The sequence below is a fragment of the Felis catus genome, chromosome B1, assembly GCF_018350175.1.
Source record: "Felis catus isolate Fca126 chromosome B1, F.catus_Fca126_mat1.0, whole genome shotgun sequence".
In the NCBI taxonomy this organism is placed as follows: domain Eukaryota; kingdom Metazoa; phylum Chordata; class Mammalia; order Carnivora; family Felidae; genus Felis; species Felis catus.
This window is the reverse complement of record NC_058371.1, coordinates 80,738,030-80,761,477: the sequence shown is the minus strand read 5'-3', so window position 1 is coordinate 80,761,477 and position 23,448 is coordinate 80,738,030. Positions and strand designations below refer to the sequence as shown.

At 37.2% G+C, this 23,448-nt stretch overlaps 1 protein-coding gene and 1 long non-coding RNA gene across 8 annotated transcripts in view; one reads left to right on the top strand and one right to left on the bottom strand.

Moving 5' to 3' along the window:
* Positions 1 to 23,448, bottom strand: part of SLC10A7 (solute carrier family 10 member 7) — a 256,637-nt gene that overhangs the window by 121,641 nt on the left and 111,548 nt on the right. The window lies entirely within an intron of this gene.
* Positions 609 to 22,051, top strand: LOC109498949. The gene is made up of 4 exons (XR_006596705.1): positions 609 to 812; positions 11,394 to 11,446; positions 12,774 to 13,060; positions 21,606 to 22,051. It is a non-coding gene; the product is annotated as an uncharacterized LOC109498949 (long non-coding RNA).

Sequence of the window (23,448 nt, the reverse complement as noted above, 5' to 3'; positions counted from 1 at the left end):
TTGTATTAATTAGCATTGGGAGGAGGCAAAGAGGAGGATTAAATACCATAAATGCTGGTGAAGCTTTCCTTGCCACCTTCTAGCCTCCTCCTGGCACCACCTCCCTCTTGCCCAGCTTCCTCAGTTTCTTTCTGCACGCGGGCCTCCAACACCACTGAATGTTCCCTCCGTCTCTTTCTCTGCTCTGCTCTGCTCCATCATCACATAACATAAGTGAGCATTTTTTCATTGCTTCAGCGACCACTTCAGAGTGTGCTTACAGTCATGAATTCAGAGGATAATGGGAGGCAACTAGACAAGATTAGTTGGTTCAAGCCGATACTAGGAGACTGAGTATTTCTCTAATAATAATAGTAAATACTTCACATAATGATCATTTTGATGCAAGTATTGCGCCAAGTGCTTTGTATAAAACAATCAACTATTTCTCTCAGCTCCCTATAAGATCGGTTCCATTATTGTCCCCTCTTTTGGTCAAGAAACCTGAGGCTAAGAACGGCTAACAACGGACTGCCACTGTCACTGAGATTCAATCTCAGTTTAGCTTCGGAATCTGTGCTCTTTATGAATAATGATGATGATACTAATGACATCAGCAAAGTCAGAATACTAACAGTTAGGAGCACTTATCAGGGGCCAGGCATGTTCTAAGTACTCTATAGATATTCCTTCACTTATTTAAGAAACAACACTAGACTAGAAGCCAAAAAGACCAGGATTCTACTCCAAATCCTGGTACTGATTAACTGCAAAACTTGGAGGAAGTCACTTCTACCAATCTGGATCTCAGTTTCCACAGATATACATTGAAGGTATTGTACCAGACGATCCCTCAAGTCTAACATATTTATAGTCTTCCCACTCAGAATAAGCCAACGGAAGAGGCCCTTGAGATGAACACAGGGGTACTAGAATAAAAGTATATTCTTGCTGTCAAAAACTGTATATACTAAGTCAAACAATATCAGTGATTGGGACCAGTAAAGATTTCACATGGCATTCAAAACTGTTTGGTGGATTAACACAGAATACAAAATAAAATTTGGTAATTACAATGGGCTGAATTATGCACTCCCACCCCAAATTCATACATTGAAGTGCTAACTCACACCGTGACAGTGTGTGGTGATAGGGCCTTTTGGACCTAATGAAGGTTAAATGAGGTCATAAGGGTAGGGCTCTAAACAATAGGGCTGGTGTCTTATAAGAAGAGGAAGAGACACCAGAGATTTCAATATCTCTCTCTCCACCATGTGAGAACACAGCAAGAAGACGGCCCTACAAAGGCCAGAAATAGTTACTTTGCCAGGAACTGAATTGGCCTGAACCTTGATCTTGGACTTCTTAGCCACGGCAAGAAGTAAATTTCTGTTGTTTAAGCCACCTAGTCTATGGTATTTTGTTAATGGCAGCCCAAACAAAGACAGTAATTAAAGGAAAAAAAAAACAAAAACAAAAACAAAAACAAAAACCAACCCTAGCTCTAAAGGAAAACACTGCTAAATTTAATTGCACATTGAAAAAAAAACTTTATATGACAAAAACAATTATACAATCAAAAGGTAAATAACTGGGAAAATATTTGCAAAATATTTGCAAAATGTAACAGAAATAGATTATTACTATATGAATAACATATAAAATCAATGTAAAAGAGTGATGGGAATTTTAGTAAAAAGATAACGTATTCATACCCTTAGTGCCTTGTCCAGTTCCTTGAGAGAGACAGCTAATGATTAATTGAACCAAATACATAAATTAACGTAATTTTAGTTTTATTAGTTTTTTTTAAAGCATACAACTTACATAAATATAGGGGTTTAGACAACAATAGGTTGATTTTTTAAATTTTTTTTTTCAACGTTTATTTATTTTTTGGGGGGACAGAGAGAGACAGAGCATGAACGGGGGAGGAGCAGAGAGAGAGAGGGAGACACAGAATCAGAAACAGGCTCCAGGCTCTGAGCCATTAGCCCAGAGCCCGACGCGGGGCTCGAACTCACGACCGCGAGATCGTGACCTGGCTGAAGTCGGACGCTTAACCGACTGCGCCACCCAGGCGCCCCAGATTTTTTAGAATTATTATAGAATTTTATAGAAATATAAAATCAGAATATTATATTAAAAACAAAAAGGTATGTAAAAGCCAGTGAACATTTTAAAAATTACTCAACCTCACCTGTAATTGACAATAAATAAGAAATGCTACAATAAATACTTGATATATATCTAAGTAAGATTATATTTCTCTTAATAAATTTATAAGTTGGTAATGTCTAATGTTGGTGAGGAAGAAAAAACGGTAGAGCCTTTTAAGAGGAAAGTTATTTATCAAAATTAAAAATATAAATATGGCGCAGCTGTTCTACTTCTAGGAACCAATGCTACCAATATGCTCCCAAAACAAACATCAAGATAAATAAACACTAATGTTCATGACTACTTGTTTATAACAGTAAAAAACTAAATACAACCTTATAGGCTCATTTATGGAGGATGAATTCAATCCTTTTGCCATATCTTGTCAATAGACTCTTAAGCAGATGTTAACATAGAATAAAGGAAGATTGCACTGAGTTAAAGAAAAAAAAGCAAGGTGCAGACTTTTATATGACATATTACCATTGGTGTGAATTTTTAAAAGCATACATGTACGCATGGGCATACACACACACACACACACACACATACACACACACACACTATACTGGTATCATCATATTTTTCTGGTAGCAAACATGAGAAAGTTAGCAATGGCTTTCCATAAGGAGATATGGGAGGGGGATACTTTCATTTACTGTTTTGTTTTTGTGTGTGTGCCCATAACATATATTTATGAATATAATTCTGAAAAACAGAGCATTTAAAAAGGCTTTAAATTATGGATCTACCTTCAATTTCTATGACTCAATGACTCTTCCTTGAAAAGACTGAGTATTCAACAATCAGTATGGCAAACACCTCAATTAAGCCAACATTTCTTCCTTTCCATAGCAAATATAATTTTCTTTAGCAATTTCTCTTTTACAAACAAACCACACTGAGTTTGTCCTAAGCTCTGCTCTTTTCTCCATGTTCTCTTAAATGCAACCAGCTGCCAAACCCAGCTGATACTCTTCCATTCATGCTGTCAGGACCCTAGCTCAGGTATTCATGATCATTTATTAGGCAATAGTAATAGTGGAAGGAGATGTTGTTACTGAGCTCTTCTATGTGGCAGGCACTTCACATATTCTGCTTTCAAATCCCTACAACAATCACAGAAGGTTAGTATTAACATCTCTTTTATCTGGATACCCACAATATGATTACACCTAAAAAATGGTGTAATCAGGTGATGAAAAGTAGTGTCTCATTACTTGAAATTAAATTCCTCTTAACACCTAAAGGGCTGAACATATTTTTATTCATTTACTGGCCATTATAGTCTCTTGCAGCATTTCCTGCCATATGTTTTGCCTATTCTTAGGCTAGTGGTTTGTCCTTTGCTTATTGATTTTAGTAGTTTCTCATGTATTTTAATCTCTTTCCCTCAACTTTTTAAAAAATAATTTCAAACCTATATTAAAATTGCCAATAGGATAATGAACATCTATATATTCTTCACCTATATTCATCAGTTACCAATTGCTAACATTTTGCCATCTCGCTTTTAACCCTCCACTCCTAAACTCTCTGTCTCACTGGTGGATTTCAGAACATTGTGACACTTCTCATCTAAATGCTTTAGCATGGATTCTGTGCCTCTTCATCCTTTCTACTAGGCTGGCCCTTCATAGATCCTTTCTCTAGCCTAACGAACTCCCACAACTTCCTGTATCATATATTTACTGTTTCTTTTCCTTGGAATGTATTTCTGCATTTTCCATATATCCAAACCTTATCCATCCTTCAAGGCACAACTCAGATGTCCCTCGATCCATGAACCCTTCCCTTTTTTTTTTTAAAGTGTAATTTTTTTTTAATGTTTATTTATTTTTGAGACAGAGAGACAGAGCATGAATGGGGGAGGGTCAGAGAGAGAGGGAGACACAGAATCCGAAGCAGGCTCCAGGCTCTGAGCTCTGAGCTGTCAGCACAGAGCCCGACGCGGGGCTCGAACACATGGACTGTGAGATCATGACCTGAGCCGAAGTCGGACGCTTAACCGACTGAGCCACCCAGGCGCCCCAACCCTTCCCTTTTTAATTTTCCTTCTGTTGCCTGTGCCAGTTTTATATCACTTATTTCTTTCTTCTTGGCACCACAGTTATTTGTGCATATGTCTCACATCCCTAATAGTCACAAGCATGTAAGGACAGGAAGTGTGTCCAATAGTAACTTACATTTTCCACAGATCTTAGCAGAGCAACTTACAAATAGGAGACACTCAATAAACATCTGCAAAACCAAACAGCAAAATCACTGAATAAATTTATGTTTGTGAGAAAATCAGAGGGAAATTAAGATTCTATTTCCAACCCTTTCAACAATTCCTTGTGATTTTCTATAAGTCACTTAACTCTAGCAGTGAAAATATGGATTATAAAACAATAGCTCTTTAATTTTTTTCAAGTCCAGGCACTTCATATATGCCATTCACTGTGTCATTTAATCCTCATAACAGCCTTGTGAGGTAGACATTATTCCAAATTACAAGAGGAAATGGAAGTAGAGAGAGATCAAGTAACATGTCTGTGCAGGTGGGGTATTGGTCTATGATTTTTGTCATCCTTATCTTTTTATTGTTTGTATTGCTCACTTGACCTGTAGTAGGTGTTCAATAAATGTTTGTGAAATGACTTGTTTAAAATTAGGTGTAAGTAGATGCCTACTTAGAGATATATGAATTCAATGAGTAATACTATTTAGCCAAAAAAAAAAAAAAAAAAAAAAAAAAAAAAAACCAAAACAGATAAATAGCTCATACTTGATACCAGATAATTAAAGAAAAGCTGGTATTTTCTGTTATACACAAAAAGTCACAATAATCTTTGGAACTCTATAATAGGTTGATTTAGCTTTTAACTTCTTGATTTATCATGAACAGCAGCGATACTTAAGAGAGGTACGTGCTTAAAACATGGAGAATTAAGGGGCTTTTTCTTTGGGGGGGTTCTGGTGAGGAGCTAGGTGACTTTAACTTTTATAATTGTTTTTGTAATTGGCAATTCCACCAAAATCCATCATATGGGTATCTGTGAGTTCTCTATTAAACATTTTATGTTACCTTGGAAAAAGCGCACATCACGAGTCCAGTGTCAGGGCCCTTTGTTATCAAACAGGGGATCTGGCTCCCAGCTCTCACAGGTCTGAGACTCACTGGCTCAAATACAACCTTTCTGTCTGAACAGAGCTGTGAGACCTAAAATAACTGGGCTATAATTTCAGTTGTTTTAAAGTCTGACTCCAAAGTAACTGATAGGCTTTGATCTTTAAACAGAAAAAGAAAAAAAAGTGCATAAGCAATTTTCATCAAATTTTGTTTCCCTGAATTATACATTCTCCCAAACACCACTGTGTTTAGTTTTAAACACATACTCTTAATGAAATCTATTAACTCATTTAAAAACAGTAAGCAGTATCAAGAAACATAGTAGACCAACACTCCTAGAGAGAACTTCAGTCTCTTTGGTCCAGCTTCAGTGTCTCCACGGCCAAAGTCAGAGGATCAGCTTCTAATACAACATTGGAAGAAAAGAATATAATACGACTGTTACATAGATACATAGATATGAACTCCAAATTTGGAATTAGGAGGCCTGATAGGCTGACCTCCTGGCTATGAGACACTGAGCACCTCACTTACCCAGCCTCTATGAGCCTCAGAGTCCTTAGCTATAAAATGTAGATGACCATTTCTCCACGGGCAACTGCTAGGATTTGTGATATAACGGAGATAAAAGCACTCAGCAGTTACCTAGCTTAACAAATGCTCAATAAATGTTAATAAATGCAGCCTATGGGGTCTCAAATCATATTTTTTTAGGGATTATGATAATGAAAAGTGTAATAGTATATGACACCATTAAAGTTTGAGTGTTTGAGCTTTAGTCTTTTAACGGTAAAATTTGTTGAAGACATCCTAGATTCTGCTATTTGAAGGAATATTTTTACTCACATACCTTATCCAGAAAAATCAATCAACAAACATGTGTGTTTATTGAATGAGTAAATGAATTCATGGCTAAAAAAAAGGTTTTTGGGTTATAAGCGTACCTGCTCACAAAAAACCTTACTGAAACTGACAAAAAGCAATCATAGTGTTTTATGATTCCAATTACTGATAGTATTGCTAATGCTAATAATTACTAAGGACTTCAAGTTTGCTAGGCATCAGTAAGTTGTGGGAAAAGGATACAGAGTACGTGAAAGATAGTTATTTAAATTAGAATCCTAGATCTGGGAAGGTTCTCAGCAGCAGAAGTCATGAAAACATGAACCATTTTCCCTTCTACTTTATCAGATTACTTGTAAGTTATTTAAATTTACTGGGTTTAAATGTGCCTGCATTTCAAGTACTTTTTGCTTTTAATTATAACTTTAGAGTTAGCAGACATAAATACGGAAAATTCAAAATGCAAAAATTGAAAGTAAATGGTTGTAAATATACAGAATATAAAAGCAAGAGGAGCTTTGGAGAAACTAATGCTCAGAGCAACTTGAAAAGGAAAAAGAAACAAATTAACAAATCTTGACCCATTTTCTTTAAGGAGAGAGATCCTGAAGCTGAAAAGGGGTGCTGTCATCCTGCTAGTTAAATGTTGACGTGTTGTATGATTGAAATGTCTAATTGTTTATAAAAATGTAACAAAACGTGTCATCTTCACTCATAAGGAAAATTTCTGCTTTACTCATAAAAGGACCATATAAACTCAAGCCCTTAGAATAATAAGTAATTATCTCTATTTTTTATCTTTATTACAATTGTCATATACATATTAATATAAAGTATACCAGAACTTTTAAGTGTTGGCCCATCAAACTTGAACATGGCAAATGTGTGAAGAGGAAAATAATGTTAGGTACCCATTTGTGACTGTGCAAATCAATGTCTCCAAGAAGAACAGTCTGGACTATGGGTTATTCTTGTTACCAAAAAGAAAAATGGCCTGTGTCTGTGTGACCAAGGGGGGGGGGTGGGGGAAGCGTAAAGTAAAAACACTGCTAAAAGCAAACAGAATTCTTGAACTCTTTGACCTATTCTGAGTTGAGAAATAAAGTATACCTTACGCCCTCAGTTCGTAGTCCACTCAAATATTTGGGGCTATGGAGCTGTGTTCCACTGAGTAGCTGGTCAGTTGTTAGGGACTGAGCCACACAAAAGGCACATGAAGTCGTCTCTTCTGAGAGTCAATGCATCTTCTGTAAGGTCCCCAAACATCCCTAACTCTCATCAGTAATTGTCATTAAAAGCTCTCATTATGTGAAGTAAGTGTAATTATAGCATCTTGCCCTCACAGGGTGTACAGCAGTGAGAAGGCTGGAAGGGTTCATAAATTAGTGCCAATTCACTCTCCCTCTATCTACCGTGCAATCTGCTGTGAGAGAGAAAAACCGTATTTATACACATTAAGGCAAAAGCCCAATGGCCCCTACAAAATTAACCTAAACACTAACTGTGGTTATTTGAGGGACTCCCCATTTCATTATGTGTCTCAGAAATAAAAGAGATAAAGTTTGCTGCCATCAATAACACTGAACATATCTGCTGAATCCCGCAGATTCCAAAACATTAATAATTCAAAATCTTGTGGGAATTTTGTCATGGTGGAGATACGACTTGTCTGCAAACAGAGCTCAGGGGATGCTCAGTATGATCTATTCTTGTATATATGCACAACTGCTGCATTCATCATGACACAGAGGAGAACACAGCATTCGCCTGTATCTCTGCAATTGAAATTTTGGGATGTATATTATAAAGTTGTTATGTATAACACAATAATTCCCAATCTCACATGAAGAGTAATCATCCTGATGTGTCATTATACCTTACAGATTAAAGGGATTGGTAAATATATTTTCTCTCCCTCATCTCTTAAACATTTATGCCATAATTCAAAAAAAACATTGAGACTGAATGATCATATTCAGAAAATAAGTTGGGCTCTCTCCTTATTGGGTGACAGAATGTGTGTGTGTGTACATATACATACGTGTGTATATTTATACTGACATATTTGTATATATATGTGTATACACACACACACACACTCTGTGTTTTTATATTTTTGTATATAGGTACATACACATATACACACTCACATATCCATGATCCCCAGATTTACTTAAAAACTAGAAATTGACAATGTCAATTACATCACTGACTGCTGTTCTTAGACCAACACCTAAGAAGATGACACTAGCAAAAATACCCACCAATATTATTCCCCAAAAGGTCCCTTTAGAGACTAGCCAGACCCTTAATTCTTGATAAAAGATTTTGAACTGCTCTCAATACTAAGGCCAGAACAATCTTTCTAAAACTCAAATCTAATCATGTCATTTCCCTGTGGAAATTCTTCCTATTGCCCTTAGAATAAAACCCTAAATCCTCTTTAACAAGGCCCAGGAGACCCTGTGTGATCTAGCTACCCCAGCCTACCTCAGCCTCATCTCAAGCCATTTTCCACTTCATTTTCTGAGCTCCAGGCACAATGGCTTTCTTTCAGTTCTTTGAAAACATCATGGGTAATCCTGCCTCAGGGCCTTTGAACATGGTGTTTTCTCTTATGTAATGTTCTCCATTTAGCAAATTCCTACCATTGTTCAGATCTCAGCTTAAAAGCCAAATGCTCAGAGAAGGCTTCCCCTACCCCTCCAAAAACTAATAGGTAATAATTACTAAATGTCCCTGTGTAATAGGCATTGCACCCAACTTTTTACATGCATTGTTTTTCATTTATTTTCACAACAACCCCATGAAGTTAGCATTACTATCCCTATTTACATATGTGAAGATGGGTCCTAGGAAGATGAATATATGGAAGATCACACAACTTTAAAAAGGTGGAAGAGGAATTCACTGAGATGGTCCCTCTGATACATTCTCTCTTCACATATATACTCTTACGTAACATCATATAATTAGTTGCTTAATGTTTGCTTCCCACATTAGAACGTAACCTTTATAAATGTTGAAAGTGTATCCACCTCGTTCACTAAGATATTGTGCTGGTGCTGGGAACACAGAGGTCAACAAACATCTGATCCTGTTGAATGAGTAAGTGCATGACACAGAGTCATTTCTAACACAAATAAAAGAAAGGCTAATTAAAAACGCTCATCGTAAGTCATTACCTATCCAATTCAAGGATAGGTAAAGCTGAGATAAGCGTAAATTATTCAGAACTATATGCGGTCCAATGAAGTCGTAGTAAATATCATCTGAATGGGAAATGCATGCAGTGTGTTTTTAGGGAAAGGCAACGCTGTGTGCACATCTAACTCTATACTGGAGCCTACCCATAAGACCAATTACTCAGCACTTTTTGAAAATGCAGTTCTTTATAGATTTCAGAGTACGCTTGATAGCTCTCAACTCCAAAGCATAAACACATTTAAAATCACAATGAAAAATGATGGATAATTAAAGTAAAATTGTTTTGGGGCACCTGCGTGGCTCAGTCAGTTAAGTGCCTTGACTCTTGATTTCCGCTCAGGTCATAATCTCATGGGTTTGTGAGAATGAGATCCATGCTATCAACTCAGTGCCTACTTGGAATTCTCTTTCTCCCTTTCTCTCTCTCTCTCTGCCCCCGTCCCACTTGCACACATGCTCTTTTTCTCTCAAAATAAACTAAAAAAAAAAAAAAAAAAAAAGGTAAAATTGTTTCAAACACTCATCGATATGTCTCAAGGAATGCAGCTAATCCTTGCATCTGAACAGTATTATTCCATATTATATTGAGAAATCTCATCAGAATGATTGCAAGTTTTCTTGAATCTAATATGTACAACCAATTCCACCGACTCTGGGGACTGATCAAGGTCAGCCCTAGATTTCAAATTTTCAAAATCCATGGTTACATCATGAATAAAAACCTGATTTAAGTATTTATTTCAACATTCTACCTCATTAACTTTTTCATTTACCAGTGCTACAACTGATTAACAAAATAAACAGGTCCTGTTTTATATTCTTCTTTTCTACCTTTCTATAACAAAGTAGTTAATGAGTATTGACATGGCTAAATATGAGGCAGCTTACCATAAAAATTTTTTTCAATGAGCATAAATATTATACTTTAAATTATAAACTATAAAGGCCAATTATACTAGGTAAGCACTGATGAGTACACCAAGACAAAAGTGTGTAACTTTACCTTTAGCAATATACCTATTTAGATAGCCTACAGAGCCCACCATGTACAAATACAATACCTATGAACAAATGGACAAATGAAAATGTGGAGGATCTGGAGAAGATTCAAAGACATCATCCTTCCAAGTAGTCCCTTTTCTTACCCATAGGATCACATTCCTCCATACTCTTATTCACATGACTACAAAATGAATAATCTATATTTTTCAAAAGCCATGGCTTATTAGATGTACATGAACTTTGTTCAGCTATCAGAAATGTTTAAAGGGACTATTGGTCTCTGATCAACAGTTCTACTTCTTCTATGGAGTCTTACCTGATCAATTTTATCTCCCCCCTCCCTAAATCACTGAGCTCTCACTCCTTGTTACCATGTCACCTGTTCCTCACGTGCATGCTTGTTAAAGCACACAATTTCTACTACCTTGTATTTAAAGCACAGTTTCTACTACCTTATATTTCATATATTTATGTATTCATATCTCTCTTTTTAAAGTAGAAGCTCATTCAGGGTAGGTTTTTCTTGTGATTCAATTTTGCACCCTCCTGTCCTGTCACAGCACTTATCATAATGGATGCGCATAATAGATAGAACAATTCACAAATAAATGAATATGGCTGTCTGTGAGTGATCTGGTGTCAGGTGCTAATATATATTTGATTCCAACAATATTAACATCAGACATGCTCTTTAGTGCTAACATGTAATAACTTAAGTGAAAAACCAGAAACAACTAGTGTATGTGTATTGCACAGCATGAATATCTTACTAAAAGAGGGTTTCTACTTTGGTTGTTTAATATTTCAATGTACTTTCTATCCACTGAAGTCCCCCCAACCCTATACTTGTAGATAATTAAATATGTCATTCATTTTTCTTTGCTTAATTTAGACTTTATAGAACTTAACATTCATAAAAATCAATAAGATATCCTTATAAAAGTAAGCCACTTTGGCCCTTGAATTCAAGACACTGATCATTCTTCTTTTTGCTACACATCATGGATTGTTTGCATTATAGGTCAACTTACAGAGTTTTTTCTCTCCACATACTTCCAATATTAATTATTCCTTCCCTCTGGCCCAGAGCTACTAGTCAACATGTTGCATAATCCTGTCTATCTGAAGAGAACCGATAAGGTAACTAAACTCTGATATCATTTGATATTTTGTTCCCCACCTTAATCACCCTTATTAGTCTAATTTCTTGACCACAAAGAGAAATCATGATATTAACTTTTAAATGAGGCGATAACTAATTAAGCCAAAGTAACTCAAAGGGTTTAGAATATTCAAAGAAACAAAGATACTGACAGAAACACCCACATCAATGGAATGAGCATATTTAAATAAAAATTTTCCCTCCAATGATGGACATTTTACCAAAAATAAAATACATTATTTCATGCATTATGTTTTGAAAGTCAAAAGCTCATGAAAGTAGAAAAGGTTGATAGTTTCAGATTACATTACTCTAAATAAAGAAGGAATTGTTGCTGACATCATCTTAAATATATTGCATATTGACATGTTTTTAAAGGAATTATAGTTGTGTGGCACAAGTCAAAATCAAATTTAGTTCAATCAGCTGCAGCATATTTTTAAAAAATAAAAACATATTAGGGATACAAATATATGAAAAGGCCTTTATAAACCTTGTTTTTTATATGCCAAATTTTTAAATCCCTACTTATTTGCAAGCAAAAAACATGTACATTGGTGAAACTGTGGGGTTATATATTTATAAAAAGAGTAATTTCACACACACAAAAATTCCTGACCACTGCTTCCTCAAAAGTTCACTGAGAAAAAGGCAGGTAGGGACCTGTTTCTTTAGAATTCAGTACAAAATGTTTAAACCCATACAAGGAAAAGTCACTAAGATTTAAACATAAATAACAAAGGAAAAATGAGAAAAAGAAATAAGAGAATTAAGTCAAACACTCTGTAAACTGAATTCAGACTCTAAGGTTTTACAGGCCATTAATCTAATATCTGCCAAATTAGATTTTCAAATTCCATAATATTTGATTTCTTTTCTAAAACTGGTTTACCCTTAATCCCAGAAGTTTTTCTTTCAAAGATAAACTACAATTCTAAGTGAGATTTCTATTCAACCAGGAGCTCTATTGTTGATTTTTTAAGTATTTATGAATCATATTTATGATTTTACCCTCCCTAAACATTACTTTTGACTTTAATAAATTTTAGACTTGTGTAAGAACTAAAAGATGGTTTAATGTGGATTAAATAATATTCATTTAAAAACAGGGCCACCTGTATACTATTTGTCAGCTAAAATAATGTCAGAAAAGTTTTTAGACAACTGGGAATTGCTTCCAAGTCAACAACTACAAAGCAACACTGAAGCCATCTAGGAATTTCAGTGTAAGATAGATCTCCTTTTGAAATACAACCCTGAAAATATATAAAATTGATCACAGGTAACTTTCTGTCTTTGCTCTAGGATTACAACCTTTAGCTGGAAAACACCATGACTATGTTCCAACCTTTAGTACTAAAGAATCTGCACAGCACAACAGCCTAGGAAATTTAGCTATCGGACAGCTTGATTGCTCCCTCACACCCCGCTTAATAGAGCTTCTCATTAAGTCACAAAAATGAGATCATTCAGCAAAAGTCCTTCAGTATGGCCCGTCCACTCATGCTAAAGTGGTGTTGAAACAGAAGTCCGTGGGTTTGAGAGCAAATAAAAGATCTCAGCAGGGCATGGAAGGATGTAGTCCTTGTAGGGTAAGTAGATCTGGGGTAGCATCAAAACAGGAGAGCAGTAGAAACACCTTTAAGAATTCTCTGGAGTATAATTTAACAATACAAAATAAAAGTGGAAACTAAAGATGAAAGAAAACCTGGATAAAGCAATAACTAAAGAAGTTCCTTCTGGGCAGAGACTCTGGGGACCAGAGTTGAAGCACAGTTAGCTCTTCAGGCAGTGCAGATGCATATAATGTCACAAGTGTTCACAGTGTTATTGATAAAGTATTGGTATTTTCTGCAACATCATATAGCAGAACACAATAACTCCTAGGAGCACCTTGAGATTTCTGGAAGTATGTGAGTATGTGCGTACATGAGCAAATACCTACAAATGAGTACCTCTTCTGCTAGACCTCCAATTAAAAAAAAATTCTATTCTGTACTGGAAAAAAATAGACAAATCTCTTCATATAAGTCAGCATCCTTGTATTTAATTTGATATATATTTTGACAATGAAACAGCAATTAGGATATAAGGAAGAGCCACGTGAAAAAAGGTTGTCCAACTAGACTAATGCCACTTTGGACAAATCTGCCACCATGACTGTTCTGTGACCTGAAATCTTCTTGAGCACAGCCTCTCCCTGCCCTCCCCCTACTTCTTTCCTTTTGCTTATACCATACCCTTGGGGCATAAAGTCATTGATCTGCCCTGGAGATATGACTATGACATACACCTACTCTTAAAGATTCTTCTCTGGAGTTGTCCCTCAGCATGTATTCCCAGCCTCTAGGGCTATAAAACAGGTCTTAAGGGAGGTGGGGATGTGAAGACCTACTCCTTTTGTGCCCACCCAAGACAGGTTGCTATCCATAAATCCCCTTAATAAACCATTTCTCATCAAGCTGGACTTGTTGGCCTTTTTCTTTGGTCTTATGGCTCCTTTGGCCTTTGGAGGTCATTTTCCATATACCTTCCTTTCATGGAACAAAGGTAATAGTTATATATACTTACACACACACACACACACACACACACACACACACACATATGCACAATGAATGTGTGACATCCATTTAATAACTTACATATTTGATTTCTTTCTGTTTAAAGTATAGTAAGAGAAGAAGTACCAAAAAGGTTTTTTATCACAAAAGAAGTCAAAGAAGACAAATTAAGATCAAGAAAACCAGAAACTCCAAAGGAGAATCTATACAAAATTACACTGTAACAATAGTGGAACATTTGTTATAAGAAAAGTAGACAAGCCTTGGACCAGTGATCAGGAAGCCCTTTAATTTGATATAATAAGAAACAGCTTTATGGACCACAGTGTGCTAGAATTACTCTTTTTCAGGAAAGAATCTCTGGGTGATGTCAAAAGACAAGAAGGATGAAATATGGCTTTGTAAAGGCTGTTTAGAGATGGGAACACAGACAAGTCCATCCTGAAGAAAGAGAAAAGACAGAGAAAAAACAGCCAGGCTGGGAAAAGCAAAACCTTGCATGCAAATATGTATCATACACTGCTAACTTATAAGACTCACAAATCCCCAGGCTTTTTGTTCTATCCTGAGTCCTGCCTGGAAAATGGTTTATTTATTCTATAGCTATTTAAACTGGCACAGGCTAGGTGCCAGACACAATATAGATATCAGGGACATTAGAATGAAAAAGACAGCCAAGGTCTCTCCTCTCTTAGAGCTTACACTCCAGTGCAATTGACACACAACAGACAAATTAACAAGATGACTTCTGATAATGATAATGGCTTTGAAGAAATAAAAAAAGTTTATGTGTTAGAAAGTACTGGGGAGGTACTTATGAAAGGCCACCAGGGAGATGCCTTTTCAGCTGACACCTGAGGGACAAGAAAGAGCCAATCCAGTGAAGACCAAAAGAAAGAATGTTCTAGAAAGAGGGATGGCTAGTGCAAAGGCCCTGAGCTGGGGGGAATGGCTTGGTGTGTTTGAGGAGAGACTCTGTGTTGCTGGAGTGTGCTAAGTATGTGGTATGTATTAGGTGGGGCCAAGGAGGAAGGCAAGGGTAGCTACTAAGACCTTACTGGTTGGGATAAGGAGTCTATAAATTCTCTCTGATGGGCAACAGAAGACACCAGAGGTTTTAAATATTTATTTATTTTTGCTGGGGCGCCTGGGTGGCGCAGTCGGTTAAGCGTCCGATTTCAGCCAGGTCACGATCTCGCGGTCCGTGAGTTCGAGCCCCGCGTCAGGCTCTGGGCTGATGGCTCAGAGCCTGGAGCCTGTTTCCGATTCTGTGTCTCCCTCTCTCTGACCCTCCCCCATTCATGCTGTGTCTCTCTCTGTCCCAAAAATAAATAAACGTTGAAAAAAAAAATTTAAATATTTATTTATTTTTGCGAGAGAGAGAGAGAGAGAGAGAGAGAGAGAGAGAGAGACAGCACGAGCAGGGGAGGGGCAGAGAGAGAGGGAGACACAGAATCTGAAGCAGATTCCAGGCTCTGAGCTGTCAGCACAGAGCCTGACATGGGGCTTGAACTCACAAACCAGGAGATCACGACCTGAGGCGAAGTCTGATGCTTAACCGACTGAGCCGCCCAGGTGCCCCAGGAGACACCAGAGGTTTTAAAACTAGGGAAGAGTTGGGGCACCTGTGTAGCTCAATCGGTTAAGTGTCTGACTCCTGGTTTCGATTCAGAGCATGATCTCATGGTTCATGAGTTCAAGCCCCGCATCGGGCTCTGCACTGACAGTGTGTAGCCGGCTTGGGATTCTCTGTCTCCCTCTCTCTGCCCCTCCCCTGCTTGCTCTCTATCTCTCTCTCTCTCAAAATAAATAAACATTAAAAAAAATAATAAAAAAAAAACTAGGGAATTGTTGTGATAGAGTATGGTGACATAAAATGAGGTTTATATGCTAAAAAGATTACTTTAGCCGTTATGTGAAGTCAGAATTTTAGAGAGATCAGAGTAGAAGCAGGTGAGACTGATTAGGGAATAATTACAGGGCAAGAGTTGATGGTATCTGGTATTTGGGTAGTAACAGTGAAGATGAAAAGAAGTTGATGAGCTCGAGATATATTTTGGGGTAGATCCAATAGGATTTACTGATAAGTTAGATATGGGTTGGGGGGAAGAGACAGTGGAGAGAATTCCAGGAACACTCTTAAATTCATTTAATGAGTAGAGCCATTTATTGAAATGAGAAAGCCTGAAGGAGAAGCAACCTAAGGACGGGGAAGGAGATCAAGAATCAAGAATATTTTGCATGTGGTAAATCTAATAAATGTCCAAGATTAGACATCAAACAGGCCTTTTCATATGAGTCTGGCATTTAGGGGAAAAGTTAGACCCGAAGATATCAATTTGGTAGCAGTGCATTTTGATGTTACATAAAACCATGGAATTGGCTGAACTTTCCTGAGTTACTGTAGACAGAAAAAAGACCAGGACCCATCACCAAGCACTGAGACCTTCTAATAGTGAGAATTTAAAGCAGAGCAAAGAACCAACACAGGAAACTGAGAAGGAATGGTCAGTAAAGTAGATGGAAATCCTAGGAGAGGGAGATATCATGGAAATGAAGAGCAAAACATGTTTCAAAGAGGGTATACTCTGAAGGTATAGAACATTCTTATGTGTCTTTGAGTAAGACCAGAACAGAGAAACCACCACTGGCTTTGGCTAGATGGAGGTAACTGGTAACCTTGATAAAAACTGAGTTAAGTCCTTCGTAGAGTGCCAGGGAGTCTTGATTAGAGTAAATTGAGGAGGGACAGTGCTATAAGGAGTGAAGATTGGGACAGCTGTTTTAAAACTCAGAGCTAATATCATTCTCAATGGGGAGAAACTGAGAGCTTTTCCTCTATGGTCAGAAATAAGACAGGATGTCCAGTCTCACCACTTTTATTTAATATAGTACTGGAAGTCCTAACCACAGCAAGCAAACAACAAAAAATAAATAAAAGGCATCCATGTTGACAAAGAAGTAAAATTTTCACTATTTGCAGATAGGATAATACTATATATAGAAGACTCGAAAGACTTCACAAAAAACTGCTAGAACTAATACACAAATTCACTAAAGTCACAGGATACAAAATAACTTACAGAAATCTGTTACATTCTTATACCAATAATGAAGCAGCAGAAAGGCAAATTCAGGTATCAATCCCACTTACAACTGCACCAAAAACAATATGATACATAGGAATAAACCTAACCAAAGAGGTAAAAGACCTGTACTCCTAAAACTGTAAAACACTGAATATGACACAAAGAAATAGAAAGACATGCCAAGCTCATGGATTAGAAGAACAAATATTTTTAATTTTTTTTTCAACGTTTATTTATTTTTGGGACAGAGAGAGACAGAGCATGAACGGGGGAGGGGCAGAGAGAGAGGGAGACACAGAATCGGAAACAGGCTCCAGGCTCTGAGCCATCAGCCCAGAGCCTGACGCAGGGCTCGAACTCACGGACCGCGAGATCGTGACCTGGCTTAAGTCAGACGCTTAACCGACTGCGCCACCCAGGCGCCCCAGAACAAATATTTTTAAAATGTCTATACTACCCAAAGCAATATACACATTTAATGCAATCCCTATCAAAATACAAACAGCATTTTTCACAGAGCTAGAACAAATAATCCTAAAACTTGTATGGAACCCAAAAAGACCCCAAATAGCCAAAGCAGCCTTGAAAAAGAAAAGCAAAGCTAGAGGCATCACAATTACGGACTTCAAGTTATATTACAAAGCTGTAGTGATCAAGACACTTTGATACTGGCACAAAAATAGATCAATGGAACAGAAAGAAAACCCAGAAACGAACCCACAACTATATGTTCAATTAATCTTCAACAAAGCAGGAAAGAATGCGATGGAAAAAAGAATGTTTTCTTCAACAAATGGTATTGGGAAAACTGGACAGCACCATACAAAAGAATGAAACTAGACCACTTTCTTACACCATACACACACACCAAAAAAATTCAAAATGGATCAGAGACCTAACTGTGAAACCTGAAACCATAAGAATCCTAGAAGAGAACACAGGCAGTAACCTCTTTGACCTTGGCCATAGCAATTTCTTTCTAGATATGTCTCCTGAGACCAGGGCGACAAAAGCAAAAATAAACTCTTGGGACTACATCAGAATAAAAACCTTCTGCACAGCAAAGGAAACAATCAACAAAACTAAAAGGGGTAGTATCCAAAATCTATAAAGAACATATCAAACTGAACACCCAAACAACAAATAATCTAATTGTAAGATGTGCAGAAGACATGAATAGACATTTCTCAAAGAAAACATATAGATGGCTAACAGATTCATGAAAAGATGCTCAACATCACTTATTATCAAGGAAAATGCAAATCAAAACTACAATGAGATATCACCTCACACCTGTCAGAATGACTAAAATCAACAACACAAGAAACTTGGGGAAGATGTGAAGAATGGGGAACCCTCCTGCACTGGTATGCACTGGAATGCAAACTGGTGCAGCCACACTGGAAAAGAGTATGGAGGTTCCTCAAAAAGTTGAAAATAGAACTATCCTATGATCCAGCAATTGCATTACTAGGTATCTATCCAACGATATAAAAATACTAATTCAAAGGGATACATACACCCGATGTTTATAGCAACATTATCTACAATAGCCAAATTATGGAAACAGCCCAAGTGCCCATAGACTGATGAATGGATAAAGAAGAGGTGGTATATATATACATATATATATATATATATATATATATATATATATATATATATATATACACACACACACACACATACACACACACAAAGAAACATTACTCAGACACAAAAAAGAATGAAATCTTGCCATTTGCAAGACATTCTTACATGTGCAACTCAGGCATTTGATAACTGTGTTTTTCACACAAATTCCTAGAAGGGGAACTGACCCACCAAGAACAAGCTGAGCAACACAGTACTTATTGTTGTGGAATCTGGAGTTAGAAATGTACAAGTTTATATCTTGACTTCATCACTGAATATCTGCTATCATCCTGGGGGAAAAAAATCAAACTCTTTTTAGTTCTGTTTTCCTCATATAATTCAAGAGTAATAACACTTATTGAAAATAAAAAACACAATACATGCTAAGTGTTTAGCACAGCACCAAATCCATGGTTGCTCTGACAGGTGCTATTATCTTTTTTTTTAAGTTCATTTATTTATTTTGAGAGAGAGAGTATGTGTGTGTGCATGCCCGAGTGTGACTGGGGGTAGGGCAGAGAAAGGAGAGAGAGAATCCCAAGCAGGCTCCACACTGTCAGCACAGAGCCCAACGTGGGACCCAAACCCACGAATTGCAAGATCACAATCTGAGCTAAAATCAAGAGTCATACACTCAACCAACTGAGCCACCCATGTGCCCCAACAGATGCTATTATTATAGTTATTGTTCTCAGCATTTCCAGTTTAGATCCATATCGTGAGACTTCCATCTACAAAGCTCATATCTATTTATAGACCTATCAACAGTGTATATTGCAAAGTCTTTCCATTCTCACCAATAAGTCAATCTTGTTAAACTTTACTAATTTCAGAGATGGAAAATGTTTAGTTTTATTTGCACGGATATGATCAACAATATAGTTACATATCTTTTCATAATTTTATTGTTCCTCTGTGAATGGCCAGTTTAAGATCTTGCTCGTTTTTCCATTGATATACATATTTACTTCCTTGTTAGCTGCAAGAGCTGTTTATTTGTTAAAGATGAAGGGGTGCCTGGGTGGCTCAGTCAGTTAAACGTCCGACTCTTGGTTTTGGCTCAGGTCATGAGAATCTCATGGTTTGTGAGTTCAGGCCCCGCATGGGTCTCTGTGCTGACAGCATGGAGCATGCTTGGGATTCTCTCTCTCCCTGTCTCTGCCCCTCCCCCGTTTGCATGCGTGCATTCTCTCTCACAATAAATGATAAATAAATAAAATATAATAAATAAACTGACAATAAGAAACTTTAAAAACTGAATAAAGATAAAAACATCCTTGTCTATATTTTGTTTCTTACTTACAGCAGACTTCAGATATGAAAGCACTTCCTTTATAAAGGATGAATTCACTGTAAGAATAAACTGAAGATGTAGTCTTTACTGATATGTAATTTGGGTTATTACTAGTCTTCTTTCCCAACTTCACATGAAAAAAGCATAGGGATTATCTTTCTAGATCAGGCCCCACCTTGCCCAAACAGTGCAAAATTCTGTTTCTAAAGGATGTCCCAGAACATGATAAAAAATAAGAGCCATGCGTGGCATAATAATACAATTATTCAAGATCTGTTCAGCGTTTACAGCCAGATTTGCTATAATTTAGTTTCTCGCTGTTCCTGAAATAAATTCACCAAAAACTCTTTAAGATGACATTTCTGCCTCTGTTAAGTACCTCTACTTCTTAGCTTTCAAGAGTTCTAAGCATGCCCCTTCCTCTGTCTATTTCCAGATCTACCATCTTGGTCCATGTTCCTATGGCATTCATGACTTGATAGATTTCTACTTTACAGGCCAAAGAGTCCTCATCTTTCACTGTGTCCTCAGATGTCAATTCCTCTTCTCTCCCTCCTACTCCTCTGATCATTTTATAATGATTTGGTAACCACAATAATGAAATTTACTGAGAAAACTAAATTTTGAGATGCTGCCATAACTAATGGAGTCAGAGAAATGATGAAAAGGGCTTTAATGAGGTTTGAAATATGGTTGGAATATTACAGATAGAAAATCAATTTAGAAAATGCTGTCAGCCTCATCCACAAGGGAAAAATTATTTAAACACACACATCTAAAGGACAGAAATAACTTTGAAGGCAATGAAGAACTGACAATTGTTTTACAATAGAGAAAGCTCATTCTTTCTTTATGTACCTATATCTACCTACCTATCTGTCTATCGTCTATCATTATTTTGCTATGATTAAAAAGCCAATTTGGTAAATATCTAAATACCATGGGTATTCAAATTCTGCAAAGACTAATAAATAATTAAGCATTTGACAACTGTAAGTAATTTACCCTTAATTTTAAGTAATCTTGGAGGTAGCAATACTGCTTACAAAAACACTGCGTAATTTTGGTCATCCCCTACAATCGATTTTATCTTCCTCAAGAAAAAAAACTAAATTTTGTGGACTCAGGCTTGAGGAATATTTTGGAGAAAAGCATACCTTTTCCATAAACCCATTTATGCTACGTACTGCACATATTGTAAAACCTTGTACATCAAAGACAAATTTGTGTTTAAACAGATTATCAGGTTATAGAACAATTAGAAGCCACAATTCTCTTAAAATAACTCTAATGAGACCTGAAAAACTGCTTCAAGTCTGTGTTATTTAAACATTAGGCATATTCTCTGTTCTTAATCTTTGAAAATTAGATGAAAGCTATGGCCTTTCTCTCTAGAAAAATCCATATACAATTATAGAATACATTTTGAATATAAATTTTCAGAACTGACTAGGATCCCAAGCCTCCAGGCTAAGGACTATTCTAGAGGAAATATAGTTTTTAAGACTATCACCAAATACCTAATATATGAACTACTCTCCCGTTTCTACCTTAGGCACTCCATCTATGTATTTTGGAGCATAGAAGAGTTAAAGTTTCACACCTTCATTCCATAAGCTCTTCAACCGTGTTTTGCAGAGCAAAGCCTTGGCAACCGCCTGGAACTCACTGCTGACGCAGCTCCTACCTGCTCTCCACTCTCTGCTATGGAGAGGAGCATCCTGACCGATTATACTGGAGACTGGAGACCTACTGATGTGCACCCTCAACAGTGTGACACATTAGAAGACAACTACAACCGATGTGCGTGGAGCCTGGTTCCTAGGATTCTTCCTCACAAGCTGACTATGCAACTCTGGTCTCTCACATATAAACCTGATTCACTTAGGTGATGGGCCCTTTCCTGTCCCCCACTTTCCTTTTACCAACTACTGGGATAACCAATGTATGCAGAAGTCAGACTGCAGTGAGGCTGAAAATACGCATGGAAAAGGAAGTCAACTTTCCAGCTCCAAGCTTCTTTCACAGTATATAATAATCTCACTATTAAAAGGGGGGGGGGGGGAGAAACAGTGACTTCTGAGAGTAACAGATTCACATGTATTCAAATCCAAATATAGCATATTCCAAGATCAAACATAATTTTTTGAAGCAAACAACTACTGGGTCAGATTGTATGAGATGCCTATCTAATAGCCATTCCCATCTTCTCATATGCCAATGAAATCATGTAACACTTCTTTCTTTGGGGCAACAATATGTCCAACTAGGATAGGACTCATGGCTAGTCCACTAGTCATTTCCAACTAATGTGAGCCTTAAATGCACCATAGATAGCCAAGATATTGACTTCCCCCTAACACTCAGGGCAGATGGGCAGGGCTTGGAGCAGCAAGAGCATTCTCTTCACTCCCAGGATGTATAACAAATGTTACATTTCCTATGTGTGCCACAAAGGGAAGAACGTCAAGAAGCAAAGGAGAATTCTGTTCCCTTTGATAGATACTCAACCTGTCTCCTTTCCTTACAGCTAGCAGTAACCCTCTGATTGAGTTATAGTCAATGAAATATTCGAGAAAGTCTGCTGAAAGCCATTTGTTTCTGCTTCTCTTACCTATTAAAAGGGCAGAGATGAGAGGAAACCTTTCTAGCAATGCCTTTCCCCTTCCATCATACCTTGAAAAAGGACACGATGCCTGAGGCTACAGCAGCCATCTTGCTACCACAAGACAACAAAGCATGCGAGTAAAAGAGCAACAGCTAAGTAGAGCAGAGCAGAGAGATGGAAAGAGTCTAGAAATTCATTACTTTGTTGAACATCAGAACCAAAATCAGCAATTGTCTACTTTCCATCTTCTTGCTTAAAGTTGACCGATGCATACTAGTGGATGGGAGATTTCAAGTCAATTTTTTTTTCCTCTGAAGCATCCTATAGTTCTCACTTTGTAGGAATATCAGCTTTCTTATCATATATTAATCCCTTCACCATGTTGAGTCACCACTTTGAGTCTGACTAGGATGATGCCAGGTTTAATGCTATCAATTTCTATCGTCCTCTTCATAGCTCAAAACTTAAGAGTCTCCCAGAAATTTTAATACATTATGGCAATACTGTGTGTAATTCTGCAGCTAGGTGGAAATTCGCAGGGCCACTATAGATTCTCACCTTCAGGGTGTGTTAGTTTGCTTAGGTTGCCAGAACAAAATACCATAGACTAGGTAGCTTAAACAACAGAAATTGATTTCCTGCACACTTGAGGCTGGAAGGCTGATACCAGGGTGCAAGCAGAGTTAGTTAGATGTGCAGAGAGCTGCCTTCTCACTGTAACCTCACTGGCCTTTCCTCTGAGTAAGTGAGCTCCCCTTGTGTCCCCTCTTCTTCTTATGAATACACCAGT